At 36.5% G+C, this 27,862-nt stretch overlaps 1 long non-coding RNA gene across 1 annotated transcript; it reads right to left on the bottom strand.

Annotated features, from left to right (window-relative positions):
* Positions 1 to 241: 241 nt before the first annotated feature.
* LOC145686537 (uncharacterized) lies at positions 242 to 27,862 on the bottom strand. The gene is made up of 2 exons (XR_014131617.1): positions 27,706 to 27,862; positions 242 to 610 (listed from the first exon to the last, which is right to left on the bottom strand). It is a non-coding gene; the product is annotated as an uncharacterized LOC145686537 (long non-coding RNA).

The raw sequence follows: 27,862 nt of genomic DNA, 5'->3' as shown, positions 1-27,862 counted from the left end.
TTGCCACAAACCGCATGAAAATCGGACTTCAATTAGAAATTCTAGACCCAAATGAAATCCGTGACTTTAAAAAGAAAATCATCGAATATTGTTTGATTTATATTCATAAAATAAGAGATGATTGGAGTTTAAAATATGTTTGTTTGAACATATGTTGTTTCCTTACTTTATTATATTGCTATTTGTTTTAAAGTTATATGAAAAAATAAATCTAAAAGGAAAATAGAATTGTTCGAGAAAATTTAATTAGTATTTGTTCATTCATTTATTCAGCGGATACAGAATGTTAGCTCTAAATTTAATCATTCACATTACTGAAGTGAAGTGATAAATTTAGGCGTAGTTTGTCTGCATGCTTTTAATAAATGACTACATCATCAACCCCGGGATTCAGCACGTCAATTTGTCCTGCTGATATTTCAACTTCAGTGTTCACGGGTACCACCAATTCGGGCTCTGGTTCCGGGAGTACCACTTCAGCTTGTTGCACGGGCATCAATACATCATACGGTTGCTCCATAACCATTGTATCTAAATAAGGTATATCTCGTTTCAGATGCTTTGCTGATGTTATTCCCACGAAGGCCAGTACCATGAAGTATAAAGTTATCTGAAAGAAAGAAAGAAATGTAATTATGTAAACAGTCAATGCTTGTTTTTATTACACTGAAAGCTTAAATTGTTCTTAATCACTTATATTGCTGTAGTATACGGTGAAATTGCTGTAAGCAATACTTTCAATAAAGAAGACATTTTCAAATACCTACGATCAATATTAACATACCAAAGCAATATTCACAAAGAAATTAAATGTCAAATAAAAGCAGGGAATTCGTGTTATTATTCAGTTAAAAATCTTTTGTCGTCGCGAATTATGTCGAGGAATTTGAAGCTTAAAGTATATAAAATGATAATCATAATCATGCCTGTTGTTCTATATGGTTGCGAAACATGGTCGCTTACTCTGAGAGAAGAACGTAGACTGAAAGTATTTGAGAACAAAATCCTGAAGATGAATATTTGGACCCAAGACGAACGGGAATAGGGAATCGCAGAAACTTCATAACGAAGAACTGCATAATTTATTTCGTTTACCAAACATTGTTAGGATCATCATGTCTAGAAGGCTTACGTGGGTAGGTCATGTAGCCAGAATGGAACAAAGTAGGAAAGCTTTCAAAGTTTTAACTGGAAGTCCAATCTGAAAACGACTATTAGGAAAACCTAGGGTCAAATGGGAGGATAATATTAGGATGGATCTAGCAGAAATGGTAATAGCAGAAAACAGAAACTAGATCCAATTGGCTAAGGATAGATGTCAGTGGAGATCTTTTGTGAACGTGGCATTGAACCTTCGGGTTTCATAGGCGATAGAGTTAGTTAGTATACGATTATGTTAAAAAAAAAAAAAAAAGAGCTTCTGCCTTATATTTTGTTACTTACTTACAAGCCCAAAAGCTTTAAAAAATAAATAAAAATATGGATGCGCACGAGACGAGTCGAGACAGAATTTTCCTGACAAAATTCGAGTCGAGACACAGCTCTTCCACTAAAAAAATATAGGGTAGAGCGGGGTAATTCAAATAGGCGGGAAAATTGAATAATATTAAGCATTGTACTACCTGGAGTGAAAACGCGGCTCGCCATCTTAGTGAACCTGAGGTACATTTGTAGGTGGTGGTTTGCAGAAGTCGCTTTCAGAAATACAAACCATTCCTGCGGTTCTGAAGGAATACACGATTTTTTGCTTGCTGCAAGGTAACTACGAATATGTCTATTTTTATGTCGTTATAATTTTCAACGTTGTCTCATCAAGCTTTCCTTATTATTAACTGGATAAAATGAAACCGCTGTGGATAATAATTGTATCAGTGGAATATGGTACGTTGATATACTGTACGCTGAAGCCAAGTAGTAAGCAGTTTTCATACTACGTTCTGAATGGAATAATCGTCGACTGCGGGGCAATTTGGATAATTCAAAACGGGGCAATTTGAATACTAGTTTAATTAGAACTATAAGTCTACTATTTTTTATATTTGTTTATGCCTTGGTACAAATATGACCTCCATAACCATCCTAGCCGTATTTACAATATGAATATGAGATCTTAACGCGCCTTCTTCCGATCATGGCTCTCAAAACGTCTCAACGAAGCCTATAGATGAACCCATACAACAAGTGCTTCCCAGCCCAGAAAAAAATTGTGTGCAGAAGAGACGTTGTGTCACAGCATAATCACATCATAGTCACAGCATGTGTCACAGCCACTCGACTTCCCCTGAAAGTATTCAGGCAATGAAAGTAGAACAGCGCCAAGGAAACACGAAATCATCAGGTGCAACAAAATCCAAGAACATTACAAGAAAGAAGAGGTGCTAATGCAGAACCTGCCAAGAAAAAACAAATGAATGCTCGAAAGAAACTGATAACCTTCACCTCTTCCAGTGACGAAGAAATAGGCCTAAGTCTAAAGATGTCTGTCAATGAAGATCAAACATAGACTTGCCGTTTTCGCCTTCTTAATTACTATTCAGAATGTTCTGCTAGAATGGGAGACTGGATTCGTTGCCAGCGTATAAGGCATGGTTCCATGAGGTCTGTGTCGGTGCAGAAGATCGAAAACAGTTTATTTGTGGTCGCTGTCGTTAAATACGAACGATGGAAGATGAATTAACCTACGGCTCTTTGCCTTAGACAGTGTTCCTAAGAAATAGTTTTAGTGTACATTCAAAAAGATAGCTACAGGTGATGCATATTTGGAATTATTGTATTTTTTTTCATTTAAAATTAGCATATTTCAACTACCGTAGAGTTTTCGATCTAGCTATTAAATAGTTTGTACATTATCTCTAGGTACATATATTTTCCTTATTTAGGACTTGCTTATTTTGTTGGTTATTCATATTACCCCACTCGTTATCCAAATTGCCCCTTCCATTTACGTTTTTCGAAATTTCGAAGGGGAAATTGAATACCCAAATTTCACAATCATGTATCGAAGTTACTACCTTAAGAAAAATTGTTAAGTAATAGTAATGTTCAAAGTTTATGTTCATAATTTTGTATCTGAATACCACTCACAGTTTCTGAGATATATGAAAAAATGTCTGAAATTATTCAAATTACCCCGCTGTACCCTACCTTTTTCGAGTCGAGACATAATTTTTACAGCACATATTCGAGATGAGACAGTCTCAAATCTAGTCTCGTGCGCATTCCTAAATAAGAATGTAAGTAATGGAAGATTCAAATGTTTATGTATACTGTTGGGAGGTATCCATTGAGATACTTAGATGAGCTAAAATTAAAAAAAAAAAAAAAACTAATGCATAAACATTTCAGAGAACACTGAGTTAGATGCCCCTTTTGTATTTCAAATGTGTTTTATTTGAAAAGTAAAAAGAAAAAAAATTGAAAAATCAATTGCTAAAGTCATGGAACACTAATAGTAGTCACATGGAATTCTATTTAGAATTTTAAAATTAGCCACATAAATATACATCTTAAGCACTTATGCTTCGTGGGGATCAATGTACGTTTTTGTCGAGAGAGGTCAATGTGTTAATTACTTTTTATTTTTCACAGACATATAATGGGAAGTCAAAAGGTACATATCTCTCCTATTGTTTATTGGTATTTTACACATAATTATTGAAGAACACGAATTACTAAATTAATTTATCTGGAATGGCTCAACAGTTTAGGATATTGCCATCATCTCCCCAAACCAAAAAATAAGAAATCTTATTTTTTTTTAAAAAAAAATATAGGTTACGTTTTGTCAATACAGTTGCTATAGCATCAGCTATAATTCAATTAATATTTCAGTTTACAAAAGCCTAAGTATTATTCATAATTTTTGAAATATATTATCTCCGATCTTATGGGTTCTATCCCTGTTCCCGCACTGTAAAAAATCGTTGTGTTATTTCAACGACTTGCCTATGTGTTAACACGTGTTAAAATATAATAAAGCAAGTGCTTAGAACAACTCACTCTCCATTTGGAGTTGTGTGTCAAATGCCGGTAGTTGAAATGACACACAAGCTGTGTGCTGAATTAACACAAGTGTAGAATCTTCGGTGTTGTTTTCTGCATGATTGCCAAATATGATGGGCATCTAATTATAAAGGCTTATGTACTGGAACTGCAGTCAAATACAGAAGAAAGAAATACTTAAACAAATCCAGGTATTCGCAAAATTTCAACGTCCGAATCACGTGATGTGTTCTCAATTGTTTTACATAATGTTTCTGAAGAAATATGTCAACAGCGAGAAACAACACCCATATTACTGTGCCAGTTCTGCACTGCACTAGAGCTCACCAGTCAATATCGGGGACTGTGTTTTAAAAAATGGCGGAGAACCAGTAGAAACTCAATAAAGAGGCAAACATACTATAAGAATATAGGTAAGAGTTTCCTATCATTCTTAAACAAGTTGTTGGTGAAGATTGTGTTTCAAACCATAAAGAAATAATTCACAATAAGTGTTGGGGAAGACGACAAAAAAGCCTATAAGATTTTCTAAATGAAGTGTTCTGTAGTTTACTGTTCTTATTTTAAAAGTAGAATCTTCGGTACTCGTAAGCATGCACACCACAAGCTTTTCTAACACAGAAAAATGGTTCCATCAACACCTCACATGGAGTTATTTCAACACCGAAATAGGTGTCGTAGTAACACAGAACTGGAGTCGAACTAAAACCAAAAACGGTGTTAATCTGGTGGTCTGACCTTGAATTTTAACACACGGGAGTCTTGAATTAACACCAAAACGATGTTACTTATACATCTTTGACCTTGAATTATCACACAGATTGTGTGTTGAAATAATAAGAATATGATGTTAAAATAACACAGGGACTGTGTTATATTAATACTTGACATTGTGTAATATTAACACAAAATGATTAACACACTACACACTGTTACTTTCTTCGTGTTGGTGCAACACCACCACAAGTAACATTCAACACTTTTCCCCACACTACCGACCCTGACATGGTGTCTAATCAACACCGAAAATACTAACACAGATCCGAATCTAACACCACTCAACACCGGATGTGTGTTAAAAACGTAACACACCGCCTATGTTAAACACTAACACCGCGAGGTCTGTGTTGAATTAACACCGCATAGTGGTAGTCACGCTGGAACCATCTCTGTGTTAAATTTGAGTTGAATTAAACACAATAATTTTTTACTCTGCGCCAAGCGAACTTCCTGGTGGACAAACACCGTGTGCGTTGGTTTCATCGGGATTCTCCCGTTTCCTCTCACTTTATTCATTCCATTATTTCATTCATTTCTCATCATCACCGTCTCCTTTAGCCTAGCCGGCATAATCGTGGGACGTAAAACTCAAAGATTTCATTTCATTTTTTATCTCCGATTTTTGTTAAAGTTTCTTCCTTCGTAGGCAGGCCTTGAAAAATAACGAAAAGTGTAAATAAATTAAACAGAATGCTCTTGATATATTTCAAACAATATAACATGTCTTTTACAGTGGCGGATCCACGGAAAGGGTGAAGGGGACAACTGCCCTCCCCCAAATATTGCTTTTACCTTTTTATAGTTGGTTTCCAATACATACAGACACATGCCCTGCTTACAAACAATAATAATTTAATAAATATCATAGCACATAATTCAGTCTTTGAATTTCTAGAGTTTTAAGCAACCATGTAGAGTAGAGGGGGGGCAAGAGTACGTGGGGGTAAGGATACGATTCCCTAAAAACAAGTGAATATATTCGCGTATGGCAATAATGCTTCACGCGGAGTTTGATGTTAATGGCGTCTAAAACCTAAACAAGTATGAGTGAGCTGCGGCAAACTACAAGCTATCTAGGTAATTATTTATGTTTTTCTAATAGTTTGATATAATATTGGGACATAAGTAATTAATGAATAACTTACACAATTTTTTAACGATTTCAAAGTAATATAAAGCGTTAGTTTCTAACATATCCATTGTTTGACAGGATGGAGTAAATTGCCTTTCTTCCAACAGTTGGCTGTACAACATCACGAGAAAGTCAATTGTGTAGTGAGGGGGCAAGGGTACGCAGATACCTACGGGGCAAGGGTACGCGTGCGTACTCTTGCCCCTTCTGTCCTATGAAAAAGAATCCAATTTGATTTAGATCTAACAATCAAAAAAGAATGTAAATTCCGTTGTAATAGAGAGTGACGGCAAACTTTACGAATACTGGTTCCCATATGTAGCCTCTAACGTTAAGAATTCTGAAGAATCCTGATATTTTCTGATGTCTGAGGGATAAATTGTTATTCTAAATACCACTCCTTACATAAAATATCTAAGGTGGTGTTTGAGTTTTCGAAACAGATAAACGTGTGAGATAGTTAAATCTGCAGTTATTGAATAACATTACGCTTGCTTATTTTATTCAGGTTTCAGAAATGCTACGCTTTGTCCTCTTTTATCTTAAATGTCAGTAGTTTTCAGTAATAAATTTCAGTGGGCCTTATGCAGTCATTCTGACGCGTGATTAGTGCCATACTAAAAAGTTCGACTACCATATGTTTTCTGTAGTAGTCAGTCCTTTAGTAATCATACGTAAAAATGACTCTGCATAAGACGGTATCAGTCCAATGATTGGTATGGGATCCTATAAAGATATATGAAGCTAACCTAACCTAACATTTGACAATATGTAGCTTCATCAAAGATAATCGAGAAGTTTTCAAGTTACCCTCGTAGATGACAAGCATTCTGTAACTGATGGAATAAGCCAAATTTGGAAATATATTTTATAAAGGGTGTAAATAATATCTGATTTTTTTTGTATCCTATGCATTCCCATTACTGATTTAAGGAGAATTAAGGATTTTTTTTTAAATGAGAATCTGCAACGTCTTTAGGTACAATAAAGCCAGTAGGCCTATTTACCGAAGAAATGGAGAACGAATTAGTGGAACATATCACATTACTGGATCAATTCTTGTATGACTTAACTTTAAAAGATCTAAGAAGAATGGCATACAATTTTGCTGAACGTAACTAGTTGCCCCATATCCTTTAGCCATGCGAATCGAATGGCAGGAAGAGATTGGACAGTCTTTCTGTCGTAGACATATGACTATTGTTTTGCGACAGCCTTCAAAGACTGGTCTGGGGAGAGCTCGTGGTTTTAGCAAGCCACAAGTTGATCGCCTTTTTAATTGTCTAAAAGATCTTGCAAGAGAAAACGGTTTTTCTCTACGGGATATCTACAACATGTACGAAACTGGCATAAATACGGTTCCTTATAAAAATCAGTTGTGAATAAAACTGTGATTTTGGAGTTAACATAACAGCTGTTTCCTGGTGAGTGCATTTGGTTCCTTTATTCCCCAGATATTTCCCAGAAAATGAATGAAACAAGAATTATTCGATGGCTCGCCGCCGGGTTCTGTGGGAATGATCTCTGATTCTGGTTCAAAAACTCAACTTTTCGTAGAATGGTTATATTATTTATCCCGATATATGCGATCAAATTCGGTTACGAAAACGGTATTGTTACTTGTTGACAATCAGACCTCTCACATTTCAATCGAGGCGATTGATTTCTGCAGGCAAAATGGGATAATGATGTTGAGTTTATCACCCCATACCAGCCATAATTTGAAACCATTAGATCGCTCCTGTTATCACGCGCTGAAATCCTGGTATTCAACAGTGTGTGATAAATGGATGAGGAATCATCCATCCCGCCTAATTCCAAGTTGCGAGTTTGCTTACTGAGGCTTACTACAAAAGCTGCAACCTTTGGTATCCAGCCTTCAAGAATCTGGAGTTGTCCTACTGAATCCAGATGTGTTCACTGAAGAAGATTTTCTTCCCTCTATTGTGGATGTGGTAGACTTAAATGCAGAAGCCAGCTCTGAAGATGGAAGCATTCCTGAAGAAACAAATCCAGCATCAGACCTGAATAGAGCCCAAAATCGTTCATCGGATGATTCACTGGAAGTAAAAAGGGGCCCATGCGGCGCATCCAGATCAAGCACTCCTTTGCCAGTCGCTCGTCCTCCTCCATCTTTTACCAAACCTTCAAATAGTAACGCTAGATCCTCACTAGAAACAAACAAGAGCTCATGCGGACTGTCCACTTCGAACACTCTTCAGCCGGTTGCTCGTCCTCCTCCATCTGTTACCAAACCTTCAAACACTAACGCTAGATCCTCACTAGAAACAAGCAAGAGCTCATGCGCACTGTCCACTTCGAACACTCTTCAGCCGGTTGCTCGTTCTCATTCATATGTTACCAAACCTTCAACCAGTAACGCTGGATAATCACTAGAAGCAAGCAGGAGCTCATGCAGATTATCCACATCAAACACTCCTCTGCCGGCTGCTCGTTCATCTGTTACCAAACCTCCAACCAATAAAACTGGATCTTCACTGGAGGTAAGCAGGGGCCTATGTAGACCGTCCACATCTTGCACTCCTTTGGTGGTTGTCAGTCCTCCTCCGACTGTCCCAAGCCCACAACCAAAAATCTTGATCTTCTCGAGGTCAATCAGAGATTCTGACATCCTCTCCTTTCAAGCAGAACTTACTTCTGAAACGGCGCTCTCCAAAGAGCAAAGGCAAACATCAACTTGCACCAAGAAAGCTACAACCGAAGGTAACTCCTCAGGTCAGTGAGGAAGTAGTATACGAGTGTTCATTATGCAATATCATCTACAGTGATTTACCAATAGAAGACTGGATCAAGTGCGCAAGATGCCATGAATGATGGCATGAACAATGCACATCATATGAAGGAGTAGGCACCTTCATCTGTGATAATTGTTAATACTTTTTTGGGTGCGTACTCTTGCCCCTTTGATTTCGTACTCTTGCCCCACATATAGGGGCAAGAGTACGAATTTGAATGATTTCATTTTACGAATTATAGTTCCTCCAAGGACAGAGGTATATAAAAGTTGAGTTCACATTTCGTAAAGGAGAGTTCAAGTTTTGTGTTCCATGTAAAAGTTTTCCGTTGTAACTATTTTTTACCAACCAGGATTTATCAACGTATTATATATTACGATGCCCCTTGGCACATCCTCTTGGCAGCGATTCTAATTGGTAATTTCCAGTTTGTCATAAGCTTTTTGAGCATTGGTGCTTATCACTTACACTTCTATATGTATGTAGGCTTTATTTTGAAATTCGTTTCTAATATGTAGTTATTTATTTATTTATTAATAAATGTTTCAGATATATATCCAAGTCCATTTTACACTGTAACAATCGAACAATTTTTTCTGCATTACATACCTCTAAACCTCCGTTATTTCAGTTGTTTCTTTAATATTTTTTTTAAATTTGTTCAATATTCTTTCATGTATCTGACAATAAGCCGTTTTTTTTTTAGTTTACGTCCCAGGACTATCCACCGAGGCTAAAAGGGAAGAAATGATAATGATGGTGATAAATGAAAATGTTGAAATGAAGAAAGTGGAAAGAATCCGGCTCAAAGAATTTCACGCACGATTTTTGTCCACTATAAAGCCCACTTGGCGTAAAAGTATTGACATACAAATATGCTGAACAAAATAAAGAAAATCAAAAACATATATATACGAGGGGTATTGATAAAGCTTGAGGCTTACCAAGATAAAATTGAGCTAGGAAGCTGAAATCAGCAGGGCATATAGGGCAGGATCTGTATAGACTATGTTGCAAAATGCAATGTTCTATGATAGTAACATCCTTTTCTTTTTCATTTCAGAAGTGAACACGACAGCACCTCCAGCAAGCTTCAGTCCAGAGGAGTTTAGGACCGTCATGAAGTTTCTCTTCCTCCAAGGTTAAGGTGCGACGTAGATCTACGATGAAATGAAACACTTTGGAGAGCCGTGGGCCATCATATGCAACTGTCAAACGCAGTGTGGGTGCCATTTTGATGTTGAAAATGCGAGACCCAGTGGCAGGTCTGCTACTGTGTCTGTTTCCAAAAATGTGCAACCCATCCAGGACATGATAATGGAAGATAATCGAATATCAGCCAAAAGGATTGCTTCGTGTTTGGTCATATCACGTGAAAGAGTTGATACCATTATTCTAAATGATCTGGATATAAGAAAGGTTGCAGCAAAGTTGATCCCCAAACTTTTGACGAAGGAACAAAAGCAGGAAACAGTGAGAACTTTCGCGGACAGTTTTGGAACATTTTGCAAGAAGTGAGGTTGTTTCTTGGGGGGAAACACGTAACTGCTGATGAGACACGGCTCTATTATTATGATCCCGAGACTAAAATCACTCTAAGATATGGAGGCACAGTTTTTCTCTCTGGCCAATGAAGTGCCGTGTGCAGAGGTCTGCACAGAGACAAATGGCAACAAACTTTTCGGATAAGGAAGGGGTTCTGCTGGTGGACTATCTTCCAGTAGGTGCAACGATTAATGCAGCATATTACTGTGGTCTCTTGAGGAAGTTGCGCGAAAATATGAAGGACAAATATGAAAATATGAAGGTAAGATCTCCAAAGGTGTTCTGCTTTTGCACGACAATGCCTCCTCACACACGGCATCTGAAACACAGGACGCGTTAGTCACCCTAGGATTTCAAGTGTTCATCCTCCTTATTCGTCTGACTTAGCTCCATCTGGTTATCATCTGTTCCCGAATCTCAAAAAACATCTCAAAGGTCACTGTTTTCAAGCTTCAACTAATGCTACAGATGGGTGGTTACAGCAGCAGATAAAAGACTTCTATTTACAGGGACTTAAAAAGTTGCAGGACAGATATCGCAAAAGCAATGACGTACTAGGAGAATATGTGGAATAGTATGCGAGTTTCAGCTTCCTACCTCAATTTTTTTCAATCTTTATCAGCACCCTTTCATGGTATATATATAGGGTACATCCTAAATCCACTTACATTTTTCACCCCAGTTCTCGTCTTCATTTGTTCTTCTCACTACCATTTCCCACTTATTCCGACCTCCTGCTGTATACAGTAGTTGGTAGCAGGGATAAAAGTGGATCTGAAAATATAGGGGACGCTTGACGCACCTATGTCTATCTCCGCCCATAGATATTTTTGGAAGTGCGGGGACGACGTCATCTCGCGTTCTCCCTCACTTTTGCCCCTAGTTGGTAGTCGATAAAACATTCATGTGCTACATTACCGAAATGAGGAGAACGCGCGTAATGTTATTTCCCTACTTCTTTAAAAGCTAAATTTGCGTATTATTTCTTTCTATTGTTCAGAATCATATCCTAATATAAACAGAAATGAACGAAAACCGGTTAAGGGCTTTCTGAGTTCAATTCGAATACTAAATGTCGTGCTATTGACCTTTATATTTCAATTAAGTGTTCAATTACGTCATTATTAGTGGGAAATTAATATTGTTCTTTATTTATGCGTATTTTTGTTAATAATTTATTGCACTTTTTTTACTCTGTTTTGATGTAATACTTGTATTCCACATCTCGAGCTTACGTTCAAAACTCACGAGGTTATCCGCCCTTCGCAAACGACCTTCTGAATCCGCTAAATGATTGTTTTAATTTCAGCATAGAATGTAATACCTCAGGGTTAGGTAATTGTGGTTTGGTTTGGTCTTGAGTTTAGCGTCCCTTTCAGCAACGAGGCTATATGAGACGTGAAGTTACAGCTTAACTTGGGATCTGAACCATATGAGCTTCAGCGTGTCTCCCATGCCTGGGACGCGTACGTTAAGCGCTTTGCCACGACGGAGCTCATGGTTAGGTATCCTCATCCGCAAAAAAAAGTTCGCATATACTGTAACTTCCACATTTTCATTAATAACTTGCTTTTCTGACTATATTATCGCTTCTTTGTGCTTTCCTTAACAAAGCAGTGTAATAATGCATAATTATTTATTATTTTAGAGAAAAAATAAAGCAAAATAAGAAAATTATAAGCAAAAAACCTTTAATCTTATGAAACATTAGTGTGTCAAATAATTACACGAAGAATATCCCTTTGGAAAAAAGAGGGAAAATGACACAGGTATTAGGAAACACTCACTAACATGTGAAGCTATTGAACAGAAACATGAGCTGAAGAGTCAACTACGTATTTCTGCGTTTAATATGCAATTCACACTTCATGCACAGTTCCAATATGCAAAATCAGTCAATATCTTCAGTTGAAATTACTGATATAGGGAGAAAATGACTATTTAAAACTTCAGGTGTGAACGTGCGCTTGGAGCGATATATGAGCATTATTACAGCATATTCTTTCATGAATTGTCTCGGTGGTCAAGCGTGTTTAGTAGTGTTCTTGAAAGTCTAGCATCAGAGGGCGGCAGTTCGAATCTGCCTTCCGGCGGTTTTGGTTTTTTTCAACATATGGAAACATTTCTTTAAATATAAAGTTCTGCTTTGAAGTGCTTGAAAAAAAAATCAGATGAACTATCACGTTTCAAAGCCTGTTACATTTGTTCACCCTGTCATCATTTATATACGAAGACGCTAAAATGAGGAACGTTAACATTGTTATAATGGGAACAACTTTCTGATTTGAATACCAACCTTAAATCACACGTCCAAAATGAAAATTATTCATGTTCTGATACCTATTGTAATATACAGGTGTGTATATATAGAGAAAGAAAGAGAGAGAGAGAAAGTATGTGAGAGAAATAGAAAACAATATATGCTGTAATTTTAATTACAACGTAAAAAGTTATTGCAATTCATAATCTGGATTTTTACAAAGCGATTTGAACGCTTGAAGCGACTTAATATTCATAAAGCATCTTTTTCTTGAAGTGTCGCAAATAGTCCGATGCTTTGTAATATGTGCCAAAGAAATAAATGCATGTTTTTAACAGGATACTATCGTCTACCTTTTGCTTCAATTGATGGTATAAAATAATGTTGAGTTGATTTTAACATCCCTTTCAGCATCGAGGCTATATGAGACGTTTACCTACTGATTAGCGTGAAATCCGAACCACATGAGCTCACACCGGGAATCGAACCGGGTCTCTTACGTCAAAGGTGCGTATGCTAACCGCTTAGCTACGAAGGAACTCGGTATGAAACTAAAATAGCACACATTACCCCATATTATTTCACCGAAAGATTTCTGTTTTATGATCAGTTAAAATAGTATTTCTGGACACCGTAGCGAAAAATGTATTTGCTTTTCAAAGTAGTGTACGAAAATACAAAGAATAAACACAGTAGAAAGGAAACCAAGAAATGAATTCAAAGTAAAGTGCTTTGCCTCTCTCGAATAAATCACTCAATGTATTACAAGTGCATATCTCGTGCATTTCCAGTAGAATTATTAAAACGCGCTGGCTTTATAACTTGGCTGTGTGGTCTAGTGGCTAGCATGTGTGTCTGTGGTGTACGGGGTACCGGGTTTGATGCCCGGTGGGAGAATTTTGGAATTTTTAATGTTCTCGACGTGTCTGTGTTTGTGTCCCTATCATTCAAGGTTACTGTAAAACGTGTATAACCGAGTAGGAAATATATAGAAAGTACTGATAAGGGGAAAGTAGACTTTGGTAAGTGAACTTCGGGGCCGCCTTTCGCGACGTAAATTAAGAAGAAAATAAGTGGGTTTAGCGAGGCGCTTGAAATTACAGTCATGATTGACGGTTCGGTTCCCAGTCCGGTTTTCTTTCAATATAAGGATATTTTATTTTTTCTAAATACAACGTTACATTTTTAACCTTTGAATTGGTTATAAAAACAAAATCAGATAAACTGTCAGCTTTCAAACCTCTGTCACTTTTATTCATCATCTGTTTGTATACGAAGATGACGCTATGGAAATGCTAGCACTACCAAAGTTCAAATAGATTTCTAAGTTAATATCAAATTGAAAACACACGCCCAAAATGAGAATATATGTTTCTGCTTTATATGTATAGTTCAATTATACCAAACAAAATCCGCTATCCCCATTCCCTTTGGCGGTAGGGATAACTTTAAAATTTTAAAGTGGGACCCCCATTTCTTATTGGACATTTCGATTCTCCAGAAAAAAGTGACTGATTTCACCCAGAATTGAAAACAATTCCTTCACGGATGGCACTTTAATCGATACCGGAAAAGGAGGGGTAGCAAAACGTTATGAAAATGTTTTTTGTCAGATCCGTGCTCTGTGGTCATACAGTTAGCATACTGGACTGCACAGTCAGAGATCCTGATTTCAATTCCTAGTAACCCTAGGGGAACACCAAATGAGTACATAACAAGTAGTGACTATTTTCATGAATATATGCATCATATAAAAATCGCTTAAAGTTTGATACTAAGATATTATTATTATTATTATTGTTATTATTATGTTACATATTACTTGAGCTTATAATTAGGAAGACCTAGGCGCAGATGGGAGGACAATATTAAGATGGATCTCGCAGAAATAGGAATACAAAGTAGAAACTGGATCCAGTTAGCTAAGGATAGAAGTCAGTGGAGAGCTTTTGTGAATGCGGCATTGAACCTCCGGGTTCCATAGGCCATAGAATTAGTTAGTTAGTTAGGAGGGTAAGTGTGCCTAAAGTCAGCCGTCTCCAGTAGTCAGCAATTTTTCAGTAAAAAGCATATTAAATAAACATACAGTAGCTTGTTATCAAACAAATAATCAACTACAACTTAAATCAGAGCTCCAGTATTCAACCTCATTTGTTCTGGCCTGGTGTGACTCCTCGTGGCAGGAAAGAAAAATTATCATTTGAGGTCTGCTGATGCAAGTGAGCAAAGTGCGCATTTTGTTAATAAAAAAATAAGGAAGAAGCTTTACTTCAAAGTTAAGTTAAAATTATATTATTGTAAAATAGTACGAGTTATTGCTTTCTTCTATGCATGAATGTATCGTAGCTTATCAAAAATTCGTGGTTTATGATACAAAACAAGATGTTGCGTAGAAATAAGGGGGACTGACTACAAGTTGCATTTTTGATAACGTTTTCCGGTAGTCAGCCATTAGGGGCTGACTACTGGAAATGACTCTTCACTTCAATTTCCAATGGCCAGCCCCCCATTACTTTCAGCGGACCATAATCCAGTAGTCATCCCACATATACTCCAGTAGTCATCCACTTATCATTCATTCAATTTAAATGACACATGACATACAACTAAGACACTTAACTAATACGTAGAAGACTTTTCTAACGATTTAATGAAAAAGTAACTGTTATGATGTCACTAATTGCATCATACAAGTATAATACAGTTATAAAGTACGGGACAAAATTAAACGATCGAAAATGCCATTAAAACTTATGACGATGTTGGTCGTTTATTTTTGTCCCGTACTTTAATATCAGTCTGGTATTGTAACCATTTCAATTCTTGTATTTTTCTAGAACTGAGGGAAAAAAGGTTAAGGATTTATGGCTGGTCTGAATTATTTCTCTAAAATTTAAAAAGGACAGGTAATGAGTATTTATTTTACCCTAAGCATACGCCCTACATAAGCTTTGGGGGCCCGGGCCCCCCGGCCCTAGCAGGATCGACGCCCTTGACCCTGATCATAGCTTAGTCTTTTAATCTAAGGTAGCTATGAGGAAGTAATGGTTATCCATATCTAATTGATTTACTCCGCACAATGTCGCGTTTCTGCACGTTTTTAATTCCAAGGCTGCAATTCCTCTTCAACTATTATTATTATTATTATTATTATTATTATTATTATTATTATTATTATTATTATTATTATTATTATTATTATTATTATTATTATCTGTTCTTATCTGCTCTGTTCCTAGAGTTGCCTGATTGCCGAAACAATACAGAATAATCATAAATATTTACATTCTAACTCACTATGAGCGTGAGGAAAATATGTCTAACAGTTTAAGAACGCGTGATTTAGCGTTTCTTTCAACCAGTCCAAAGACATCTACTGGAATAGACTCAGTGTCAGATGTTTTTGCAATCAGGTGCGTTGAGGATACTCTATCCAAAGAGTCTTCTTATTCTACACTAATGAACACATATAAGGCTATTGTTCTGTCCGAAGAGGATCGATCTGCTATCAGTAGATACTTGCTAGTGAAATGCTCGATATCTTAGTCCTGGAACATACCAAATTTTAGCAATTGGCCGTCTAGAGCCTACAAATATATCTTCGATATCAGAAATAGACGTTACATCTGACTCAAACCAGGAAAACAACATATCCGTTATGGCATCTTGTACTGAAGCGACGCAAGGTGAAAGGTCTGCTTCTGTTTCTACAGTCAGTAGAGCCAGAAATAACTCCATATGATCTCAGGAGAAATTCAAAGAAAACCTTCGTAAAATACTTCCATATCATCTGGCTTTGATTAGCATCTTTTCTGGCTAGCTCCAATCAAAAACAAAACTACCAAACATGTGCCCAGAGAAAAAGTTCAAAGTGCAGTATCCTCCCAAGCATGGAGAAATTATCAGATGGTAAAGAATGAAAAGAAAAGAAAACTAGAAGAGAAATGTCTAAAATGAAAAAGGGAGAGAATACAAAAGAAAGGAAAAATTTTAAGTCAAACAAAAAGAAAAGGACTGTCAAGCCAAGTAGCACTAGTAGTTAAAAAGACGAGACGCAAGAAGTTGTTGAAATGCCGTCTAAGGCCTGAAGAAGAATTCATAAGTGATATTGAGAACGATACACTTAAATATATTGGGTGTCACTTTTGTGATCACTGGTACCACTTAAAATGCACGTGCCTCAGTGTATTATCGTACGAGGAACCTGCTAAACAAGTGCTTATGTGTCCTGAATGTGCTTAATGAACTTCATATTAAAGGGTTAATGTCATAGCTAAATATAAATATCAATGTAAATATAAATGTAAATATAAATAGGCCTATATATTAGTTTTAAATAGGCTAGTCTAGGCCGAGGCACATTTTTCTTAGTTTATGGTAAATATCATACAAGAAGTCTTTTTTCCTGTATCGCAATATATTTTCCACCAGGCCTGCTTCTAGCCACAGAGGTTTGGGGGGACATAGATATGTTAGGGGGGGCAAGTCATTAAAAATCTCTTACACATATCTAAATTGTGTTTTTTGTGTTGAGGTCTGGAGGGGCCACGAAAAGTTTAGGAGGGCCAGGCCCCCTAGCTCCCTCTAGTTGCGGGCCTGTTTTCCACGTAGTTTTTCTTTGTAGGAACTCTGAGTGCAATATATTTGTCCCTTAATTTGCTACTGAGGAATTGATCTCTAAAATTCCATTAAAAAAGTCAATTCTATAGTGTGGCTGAGTACTGGTTAAAGTAATGGCTGACCTTTGGTTTTCATAGGCCGACTACTGTTTTTTTCAGGGTTTCTGGTATTTTCTTTTTCCTGTGTAATTATGTATAAAAGATTTCCTATGTGAGCTACACAAACGTAAAATTTAAACACTGTTCTTTCTAATTACATATGCAGTAAAAGTTATTAGTAAAAAATAATTTTTTTTATACTTTAAAAAAGTTGAAAATCTCCTTAAATGGTCGACTACTGGCACATTTACCCTATTACTTGAGATGCAAACTATAGTTGCAATTTTTTGAAGGAATATTGCCTAACTGGAAAGTAGAACTTTACATATTGTTTTGTCTGTGAAACATATGCTTGTTTAGCTTTATTTGAAAGTGTTAATTTTGCCAAAAATATTGAACGTTGGAAAACCGCAATAGCATTTCCTTACAGGGGCCAAAAAAAGAGAGCTGATATTTCTAAAGGAGGCAATCGTAACAAAAACGGATAGGAGATAAACATAAATCGAAAATGTTATGTTGAAAACATTTTCATTGATTTTGTCTTCTGCCTCAGGCACTGACAAGGTCAGACAAATATTGCCTATTACGTTTAAAATTGCCTAAAGGAAAGTTGAACAGAATACCACAGATCTTATCACTCAGTAATCAGTTGTGAAGTGCTCCCTTGTAGTCAAACAACGTATATCGAAATAACGTGTTTTCTGCCTCTTAGTAAATAAAAACTACGATCTTACTAGCTCTTGGAGTAACCAACTGCGCATGTCGTTTAATAGCTTCAACTAAAAGGGGTGCTCATTCAATGTGCAACTCGTGAAAAGGGTAGAAGTCAGAAATGGCTGAGAATAGAAAAGAGCGTGTTCTTGCTTTAGTGCAAGAAGGCTATTGCGCTGCACAAGCCGCTGAAAGGTGTGGAGTTTTACCAAGAACAGCACAGAAGTGGATAAAGCGTTTTCGAGAGACTGGAGAAACTATGCGGCGCCGAGGTAGTGGTAGGCGTCGTGTGACAACACCTGACCAGGATACCCAGCTTGTTGCTGCTGCGCGACTTAATCCCAACATGACCGCCAGACAACTTCGGCACGCATCAGTTTTCCAGGCTCTCGAGATACTGCTGTACGGCGTCTTAGGGAAGCTAATCTTCACGCCCGTCGTGCTGCGGTGAAAGAATTCCTCTCGGAAGAGCATATAAGACGACGGCTTCAGTTTGCGGAAGAAAATGTGAACCGTGATTGGAGACATGTTGTCTTCACAGACGAATGCACATTTTCTTCCTCAAATAATGGCCAAGTAGTCGTGTATCGTCCGAGAGGCTCCAGGCATGATCCCAGATACGTTTTCCACAAACGTCACTGTGGACGCGTATCTGTATCTGCTTGGGGTTTCATGACATCACAGTCCATAGGGTAGAGGGGCGTCTTACAGGTGAGCAATATTTACATATCCTTCGGGATGTTATGTTTCCATCTGTGCGTTTTATCTACCCCGATGGAGTAATCCAGTTTCAGCACGACAGGTCTCCGGTTCATATGTGTCAATTAGTTCAGAATTGGCTCTCGCAGCAGGCTGATTTAGAGGTCCTAGATTGGCCACCGCGTGGAGCCGATATGAATATAATTGAGACAGTATGGGCAGAGGTCAAAAGGGTGATGAAGGAGAACTGGCCTAACCCGCCTCCATCCACAAAAAATCAACTATGGGAAATCGTTGAAAACAGCTGGGAGGAAGTCTCCCGTAGTGAACGCTTTCTCTGCAGACTTTCCGAAAGCATGCCCAGAAGGCTCCAGGCAGTCATCGATGTAGAAGGTCATTGGACCTCCTATTAGACACTTATATATAAACAGCCCTTTTCAGGGCTACGTATTCCCTTCCATTCTTTTATTTTTTGAATGCCAATGAAAATATATCTACGTCACTTTCACCGTTAAACAATGAAAATAAAAAAAAACATAATAGCAGTGGACAAGACTCGATCTTGTGCGAACTTGTGTATTGTAATCTCTCACTTATCCCCTGAGCTACGAAGTAACACGTAGATTTTTTTGAAAAAGATATTAGTAGTTCATAACAACACACTCCCTTTTTATGTAATTCATGTGCCCCTTGCTGCTATCGATGGCGTGAAAACAAAATGCTACACATTACCCCATATCATTTCACCAGTAGATTGCTGTTTTCTGATCACTTAAAACAGGATTCCTGGATATCTAAGCGAAAAATGTATTTCTTTTTCATGTATTCTACGAAAAACCTAAAGAGTAAACAAAATCGAGACAAGCGACTTTCTCGAACAAACCACTCAATGTATCAGTGTCATTGCAAACAACGTCTCGCTGATGTAATGAATAACAACATGTAGTAAAGATCATGGGGTCTTCAGATCAAATACAGCTTGTCATATGGTTTTGTTTTCTTCAGCACAATAGAATGTTTTAAAAAAATATCCAGTCATGTGAGAAAAACAAATTTTGCAGAAATATAACATTTCGTTTTGAGAGGCGTATTAGCACGAAGAAATAGTTTTATTTCTTGCAATCCAAACCGTGAAGAATGAGCTAATGAATAGCGTTTATGGGTCCTTCAATAAGCACCATCCAGTGTGTTGTCGTCGGCAACGTTACGTTTTTCCTTTTCTTTTTTTCTCGTTTTCGCGCATCACATTCTGTTTTTCAATGACTTCTAATGCTAAATTTTAATCCGCTGTTACTTCGTTCGTCGTTTTCACTTCCACCTACAATATTAGATTTAGTTATAGCTGACTATCCTCTAATTTGTATCGAAGTTTTGTCAAGTTTCTAGTGAACGTCAGCTAACCATTTTCTTCCACGTACTAAATGTATTCAAATATTTATTTCAAACGGCTGATTTGATTTCCCGTGATGATCGGACAGACAAACACGACGTCACTTTTACATATTGACCGCCTTATTTGGAACTTGCCCCATTTCCCCCTCAAAAGTGGATTTTTAAGGACAACGGAAGATGGGCTCACATATTTTAAAATATGGTGTTTATATCCATCTGTTCCTCTTACGACATATGTGTTAATGAATCCGACTGGACCAAATGCTAAATACCGTATATTTAAAAGATAATTTCAAGTGCTTCATCCGTTTTGCTGTGAAGACAAGACACAATCTCGATGTCATCATTCTTAAATATTGAGCAAAAACGATACAAATTGCCCCTCTTCTCCATTTAGTGCCGAAATTTCTAAACACGGTCGGACACGTGCACACTCGTTTTAAATAAGGAATTTATGTATCATATTTCATCTCACAAACGTGAGAGATTCTATTTTTGGCATACATTTTAACCCCCTCTCTTCTGTTTGGATACGCATTTCAATAAAAATGGCGTGACAACAACCCAGTCCGAGGTAGGTGTTAACTATGTTAATAAAATTCATTTCAAACGGTTCAGCCATTTTTCGTTATGATAAACAACGTGTTTTTAATTTATATACTATGCAAATATAGGTTAATAGTATTGTTCTGTCTTGTTATTTATTTATTTAAGTTATTTATTGATATAAAATTGAGGTGTTACGTTTAATGTTTAACAAAACCTAGCATTTACCATGTTATCAACCGTGAAGTAGCGAATTTTGTGTCTAATATTTATATTATATTCAATTTACTGTGTCACGCTAGTAGCAAATTAAGCATAAATACGAAAACATTGTTCACTTTCAGTTCTCAAGAGAATTTCTTTCCTGTCTTTCTATTATTTTGTCAATAGCTTACAAAACACTGGCATCAGACTTTTGCAATTATATTTTTAACGTTTTTCCCATAAACTCCCCTGAAAATTTAACCTGAATCGACCCTTACCGGGAATCGAACCCGAGACTACAAGAACCAAAAACACTCGCGCTAGCCACTAGACTTTTTTATTTTTATTCCACGTTAATTAGTAAGCCCACGTTTCATATAGCCTCGCTGTTGAAAGTGTTACGTGAATATAGACTAGACCAAAATTAATTATTGGTGTCCATTTCAGGATCACTCAGTATTATGTTTTTAAGTGTTAGAGTGTTACAAAATCCAACACTTTTCAGTGCCTTATTAAACAACTTATTTTTTTAAAAAAGTCTTGAATGTGTATTAACGGATACAATAAGAATAAAAATCACTATTAGAAACAAACATTTGCAGTAAAAGGAAAAGCAGAAACTATTTGTGTAATAAAAATGTATATCTTTGCCAAAATATTTGTGGCTTGGTGTAATATATATTCACGTAACATTCCTCCACTAAAAACATGCTACCGAGTGATCCTGAAATGAACACCAGTAAAAAATTTTGGTCTAGTCTATATTCACATAACAAAAGGAACAAGAAACTAAAAATCAACTCAACACTACTTTTATACCATCAATAGCAGCAAGGGGCAGACGATACTATCCCGAAAAATTGCATTTATTCCTTTGACCCGCATTGCAAAGCATCGGACAATTTGCAACATCAATTAAAAAAGCTTGAAGAGAAATAATCTTTATGGACAATAAGTTTCTTACATACAATATTCAATTATAAAATGCCTACTACTTATCTTTCTTATTTAATTTATGGGCCGCGATGGTTCACTGGTAGAGCGCTTACCTTTGGTGCATGCGGTCTCTGGTTTTATTCCGTTCAAGTAAGCTTGTGGTGGACAACATTATGTCCGTGACTTTTCTCAAAGTATTTCCTTTTCCTTCCACTTTCTCATTCCACCAATTCTTAAATCATTTTCTTACTTTAATTATCTTCTCCCTTAGCCTAAAATAGCAGGATTCTAGAACACTGGTCCATATACCACATGAGTGGTGATGAAGAAAGCAATCAACCTGGTTAACCTGCCTTCACTCGCTATCGCTTGCTCGACATTACTATATGAATTGTGTATTGAGATTTGATAAAGAAAAGAACCAAACTGGTTACTAATCCAAATTCTCCTCTATGTGAGGACCAGCAATCTAGAACCTTACCGCCTAAAGGGCGTAATAGTGGGATGTTAAATATTTCATTTCATTTTCTAATTTAATTTAGCTCTTCCACATAATATTTTATCTGAAATAATAATAAGATATTATCAAGTGCTCGCAAAGCTGGGAGCGATCTCGGAATCTACCGTAATGTGCGGTAATCTTATTAAATATGTTTCACTACTAGATCAGTTGTTGAATGTTTCATAATGCTATACTAAATTCCATAAACATTCAAGCGAAATAAGTAAAATTGATGAGATTGACAATTTAAACAGCACAGTATTGCAAATCTGGCGGTGTAAATATTTACTCCATTACGCAAACTCTGTTTCAAATACAACCATTATTATAGAGTTCATTTTCATAAACTTGTTCTTATAGCAACTATATCATTTCCTATTTAAATTCAATTTATAGATAATTTTGTGTTACATATCAGCTGATACTCGTGCTATAAACTATACAATAAGTTAACATTCGATGTAAATAAATAAGAAATGTATAATGTTACAGATTCTGGAATTGCAATTTAATTCAATTTTAAACTGTATACATTTTCTATATGATTGTTTCATTTACTTTATAAAAATTCAGATTATGATTTACACTAACTATTTTAATTAAAAATACAAGCCTATACAGGGTGCGGGGAAAGTCCCGGAACAGTCCAATATCTCGCGAAATATACAGATCAGCAAAATAAAAATAACACGTGTTAAACAGTTTTGAAAAATCTATCCAATGATACCAAACGCAACCCTCCATTCCCACACGGGGGGTAACTTTAAAATTTTACATGGAAATCCCCATATTTTGTTGCACATTTGGATTCTTCAGAATAAGTAACAGTGATTTGACCCAAAATTGAAAACAGTGCCTTCACGGATAGCACTTGAATCGACACATAAAAAATGGAGGCGGCAAATCTTTATGAAAATGTGGCCTCTCAGTGTCGAGCTCTGGGCCATGCGGTTAGCGTACGGGACTGCGGCATGAAAGGTCATGAGTTCGATTTCCACGCAGAGTAAAATTTTCATGTGATTTTTTTACCCACATAACGAATTCATACATTTTAACTTCCATAAAATAATGCATTTGTCCATATTCATTAATTTGCAAGAAAATACAAATGGTGACAAAAATGGCTTATTTTTGTTGTAAATAACCCTACTACTAAGAACTACTTCATAAAGCTTCTTTGCAAAACAATTATCGATATTGTATTCCATGTAACTTCATCTTCGCACACACTGTTTTCAATTTTTGATCAAATCACTATCACTTTTTCTGGAGAATCCACATATGAAATAAGAAATAGGGGTTCCCATTTAAAATTTTAAAGTTATCCCCCGTAGTTCCCAAGGAGGTAGGGATAGGTGATTGTGTTTTCTATCATTGGATAGCTTCTTTAAAACTATTTAACATGTGTTATTTTTGTTTTGGTGATATTTATACTTCGCGAGATATTGGACCGTTCCGGGAATTTTTCCGCACCCTGTATACAGTATTTTATCTCTTTCTTTCGTACTCTCACTCTCTATATTACAACTGAGTGTTGCAATAGGTATCAAGAACATGAATAATTTTCATTTTGGACGTATGGTTTAAGGTTGGTATTCAGATCACAAATCTGTTCTCATTATAACGGATGTGGTATTAACGTTAATAAGGATCGTTAACGTTCCACATTTTAGTGTCTTCGTATATAGCCTAATTGATGAACATAGTGAATAAATGTGACTGAGCTTTGAAAAGTGATTGTTCATCTGGTCTTGTGTTTTTAAGCACTTCAAACTAGACATTTATATTTTAAAAAATATTTCACTATATTGAAAAAAAAAAGCGTTCCGCACTCAGGCTCGAACTGCCACCCTTCGGTTCTAGAATTTCAACAGCATTGCTAAACCCGCTTGGCCACGCAGGCATGTTACGAAATAACGAGTTCTGATATTGGAAATAGACTCGCTCCAAGCGCAGGTTTACACTTGGAGTTTTAAATAGCCATTTTCTGTTTTTTTTTTTTTTTTTTTTCAGTAATTTCAACTGAAGATATTGATTGATTTCCCATATTGGAACTTCACGTGAAGTGTGAATTGTATGTTCATCTCAAAAATACATTATTTTCTGTTCCTTCAATTTTACGTATTTGTGAGTGCTCGTAATACCTGTGCACTGTATGGAGTGAATTTCCCTCGGGATATTCTTCGCGTAATTATCTGACAGACTAAAGTTTCATAACAATCACAGTTTTTTGCTTATAATTTTCTTATTTTGCTTTATTTTTTCACAAAAATCATAAATAATTATTCATTACTACACTGCTTTGTTAAGGAAAGCACAAAGAAGCGATATTATATTAAGAAAACTGAGTTATTAATGAAAATGTGGAAGTTACAGTATATGCGAACTTTTTTTTTTGCGGATGACGATACGTAAGTGCTTGTGTACACTACATACCGTCTCTTATTATAAGTACACACGGAAAAGAAAGTATTTGACAGTTAACAAATTTTCTTTATCCAATAACTCAGGAACAAATGAATTAATTTGAATCTTTTTTGTTGTTATCCTTAGAATAGTTATAACTTGACAACTTGCTAAAGTCGGTACTCTAATAGGTTAATTTATTGTTGAGTTATTAGGAAAATAAAATTTGTCAATTAAAGAATACTTTCTTTCGTGACTGTACGTATACGGTATAGCTCAGTATAGCTGTTTCATCTATAAGCTCATGTATGTCTTTCAGTTTAATGTCCAAGATTTGCCCTCTTGGTTAATGGAGACGGATGATGAAGACAAGTAAATGATGATCGAAGAGTCAGTGCAATAATAATGTGGAAGGAAACGGGAGTACCTCGAGAAAATGTAAGAACACTATGTTGTCCACGACAAATATACCGGTATTTGGTTGGGGATTGAACGAGGGACCCTACGCACCAGAGGTAAGTGCTATACCACTAAGTATATGGTCCCCCTCGTATACACATAATTTACTGTAACCATATTTGGTAAGGTTCTGAGACTGATACTTATTCAATCGTTTGAATAACAAAACGTTGTTCAAAATATGGGACTACTTGTGTTTTTGTGTATTCTCATAATTTGATGATTGGTATACGTTTATGGCCTAAGACGCAAAGTTGATGTTCGCAGGTAGGTTTTCCATACTGCCGGTCTCGCTTTCGATATATATATATATATATATGAGTAAAAGTGAGGGGTAACGCGGGGGGACGCCGTCCCCCTGTTTTCAGAAAATATCCATGGCGTCCCCCCTTTCTTAAAAATTACAATGGGCAAAGATAGGCACGGGGGGCTTCGTGACGTCATGCGTCCCTCTACCTTTTCAGATCCACTTTTACCCCTATGTATATATTATAGATACTAAAGATATTCACTCAAACAGGATTATTATAATACTTCTCTTATTATTAAGTCCATAATTTACAGCCGTTAGTGAGGACGAGATAGGTATACTTTTAGTGATAAAATTAATAAGTATATGGATTAAATTAATGCAATATAAATTTCGTATAATGACAAGAAAAAGGAAATTATAGTCATCGTGAAGGAGATAATTAAGTTCTTGATTTCAACGGATTTACGCGTTTCATAGCCTCAACATGACTTTTTGTTTTCATTCGTCCCGATGTGTGTACAGAACACTCACCTAGAGATCGTACGGTTAAACGTATTCGAACTCAATTTTAAAAGGTTTTTATAAGATTCTCCACATTTCGAACTGTCTTCCTCTACCTAAAAATGTAGTACTTTACTAAAGAGTCAAAATAAAAATAATGCAAAGAAAGCTTTCTTTATATACTTAAAAAAATCAATATTTTCTCTAAAAACTTATAATGTTGTATAAGTCGTTTTCTTTGAAAATGACCAGAAGGGGTATTTAATGACAACTGCAAGATGACATGAATAGGGTTGAGGAATGGAAGAAAGGAAGTTTGATATGGTGACCTTTTTGGTTAAGATGTTAACGTGCGTGCCTACAGATCTTGAACGTGTAAGTTTAATTCTTTGCAAGACACATAACTTTCAGTGCTTTGACTCAGATTGATGAGGCCTTCTTGCTAGTTACTGTACCTAAAAGACAGTGCTACTGGATCTATAAGAGTGAATATTGCGTTATAAGGTTAAGAAGCAATGTACTAATCAGACATCACTAAGTTAATAGGATTATAATGAGCAATCTTGGCCATCTTCGGATGAAAAACTACGAGAGTTTTTCAAAAAGTTCTTTCTTATCTTTGGAAAGGGTTATAGGGCAGTATCTAAGTGTCAGTCAGCTCCAGGCAACGACCATTGTTCAGTTATGACAAGACGTACACAGAACAAGGGAAACCATACCGCAGGCAGACATTTAGCATTGATGCAACGACCATCTCTCAACTGCGCCAAGATCTACAGCGGACGGGAGAAAGCGTGCACCAGATTGATATATAGCATTGATATGATCGGTTGTCTATCCGAAGTGGTGGCCACAAGAAGTGGTAACAAGCCCTATTAATGTCAGTTCTGTTATGTCTGTGTAACTTGTTCAGGATGTTCCGCAGGCGCCATGTTGGAGAATCTACAACCTACAATATCCTTTTTATTGAGTATCAACATGTACGAGATCGATGAATTCCTAGTAGGCGTACTTAAATGAAACTAAATGAAATCTTTAACAGCCCACGTTTACTCATCACTAGGCTAAAGAGGACAGGTACGGTAACTTATGAAACCAGGAAGACACGCACGGGCAAGTGTTCTACCAGGTCTAGAATTACAGTATCCCCAAACCTCGACAGACATTTGTTCACCGTCCTAATAAAATGTACTCCTTTAACAAAGATTTAATTTTACACTTCATTTATGCTTTTTAGTGTAAAAAAAAAATGTCGTTTTTCATTTTCTCCTAAGAACGTAGATAACGGTAGATAAAAATTACTTATCTTTTATTTGGGCGTAGAATAACAACTGCTCAATGCTACATAGACGTAGTGGCTTGTAGTAATGAATCGTCCACAATTTATGGTATCGCCCAAACAAAAATTTCTGGGTTCGCTTCAGGTCCGTATCCAGAGGGGGTGTAGGGGGGCCGGGCCCTCCCCTAAATTTTTACCGGCCCCCTCTAAAATTTTCACGGTAGGCTTGAAAATGAACTATAATATGGGATGAACTAATATTTTTGGATCGGGCCCCCCCTAACTTCTACCGGGTCCCCTCTACATTTTCAGGCTGGCTACGGGCCTGGTTCGCATCTGTTAAACTGCATGCTAATGAAAGAATTGATGCGTGAAAATCCACAAACATAATGTTGTCCACAGCAAACTCCTGAACTCCACAGTAAAAGTCTGCCATCGTTGCAGATGTAATCACTCCTCTTCTGAGTCACCTTGACCCTACATACATTTCTATCAGTACATATAGTGTACTTCTACATTGTGATATATATGAAATATAACTACTTTTAAATGTTAAACATTCTGAGTAGAAATATAGACTGCATAGACGTTATATTAGAAAATAATATTACTTCTGCACCTTACCTTACTCATTGTGGCGACAGTACTTTCGTGATTCGTCGAGTTTCAACCTGTGACTGAAAAATTTAAACAAATATCGACTTTATATAACTACTTAAAAGGAAGTATAAAATATACAAATTTCATCATTCATCTCTAATCAAATGTATAATATTAGTAA

The sequence above is a fragment of the Thermobia domestica genome, chromosome 5 (genome assembly GCF_964235325.1).
Source record: "Thermobia domestica chromosome 5, izTheDome1.hap1.1, whole genome shotgun sequence".
NCBI lineage: Eukaryota > Metazoa > Arthropoda > Insecta > Zygentoma > Lepismatidae > Thermobia > Thermobia domestica.
This window is presented reverse-complemented; position numbering and strand designations above follow the sequence as displayed.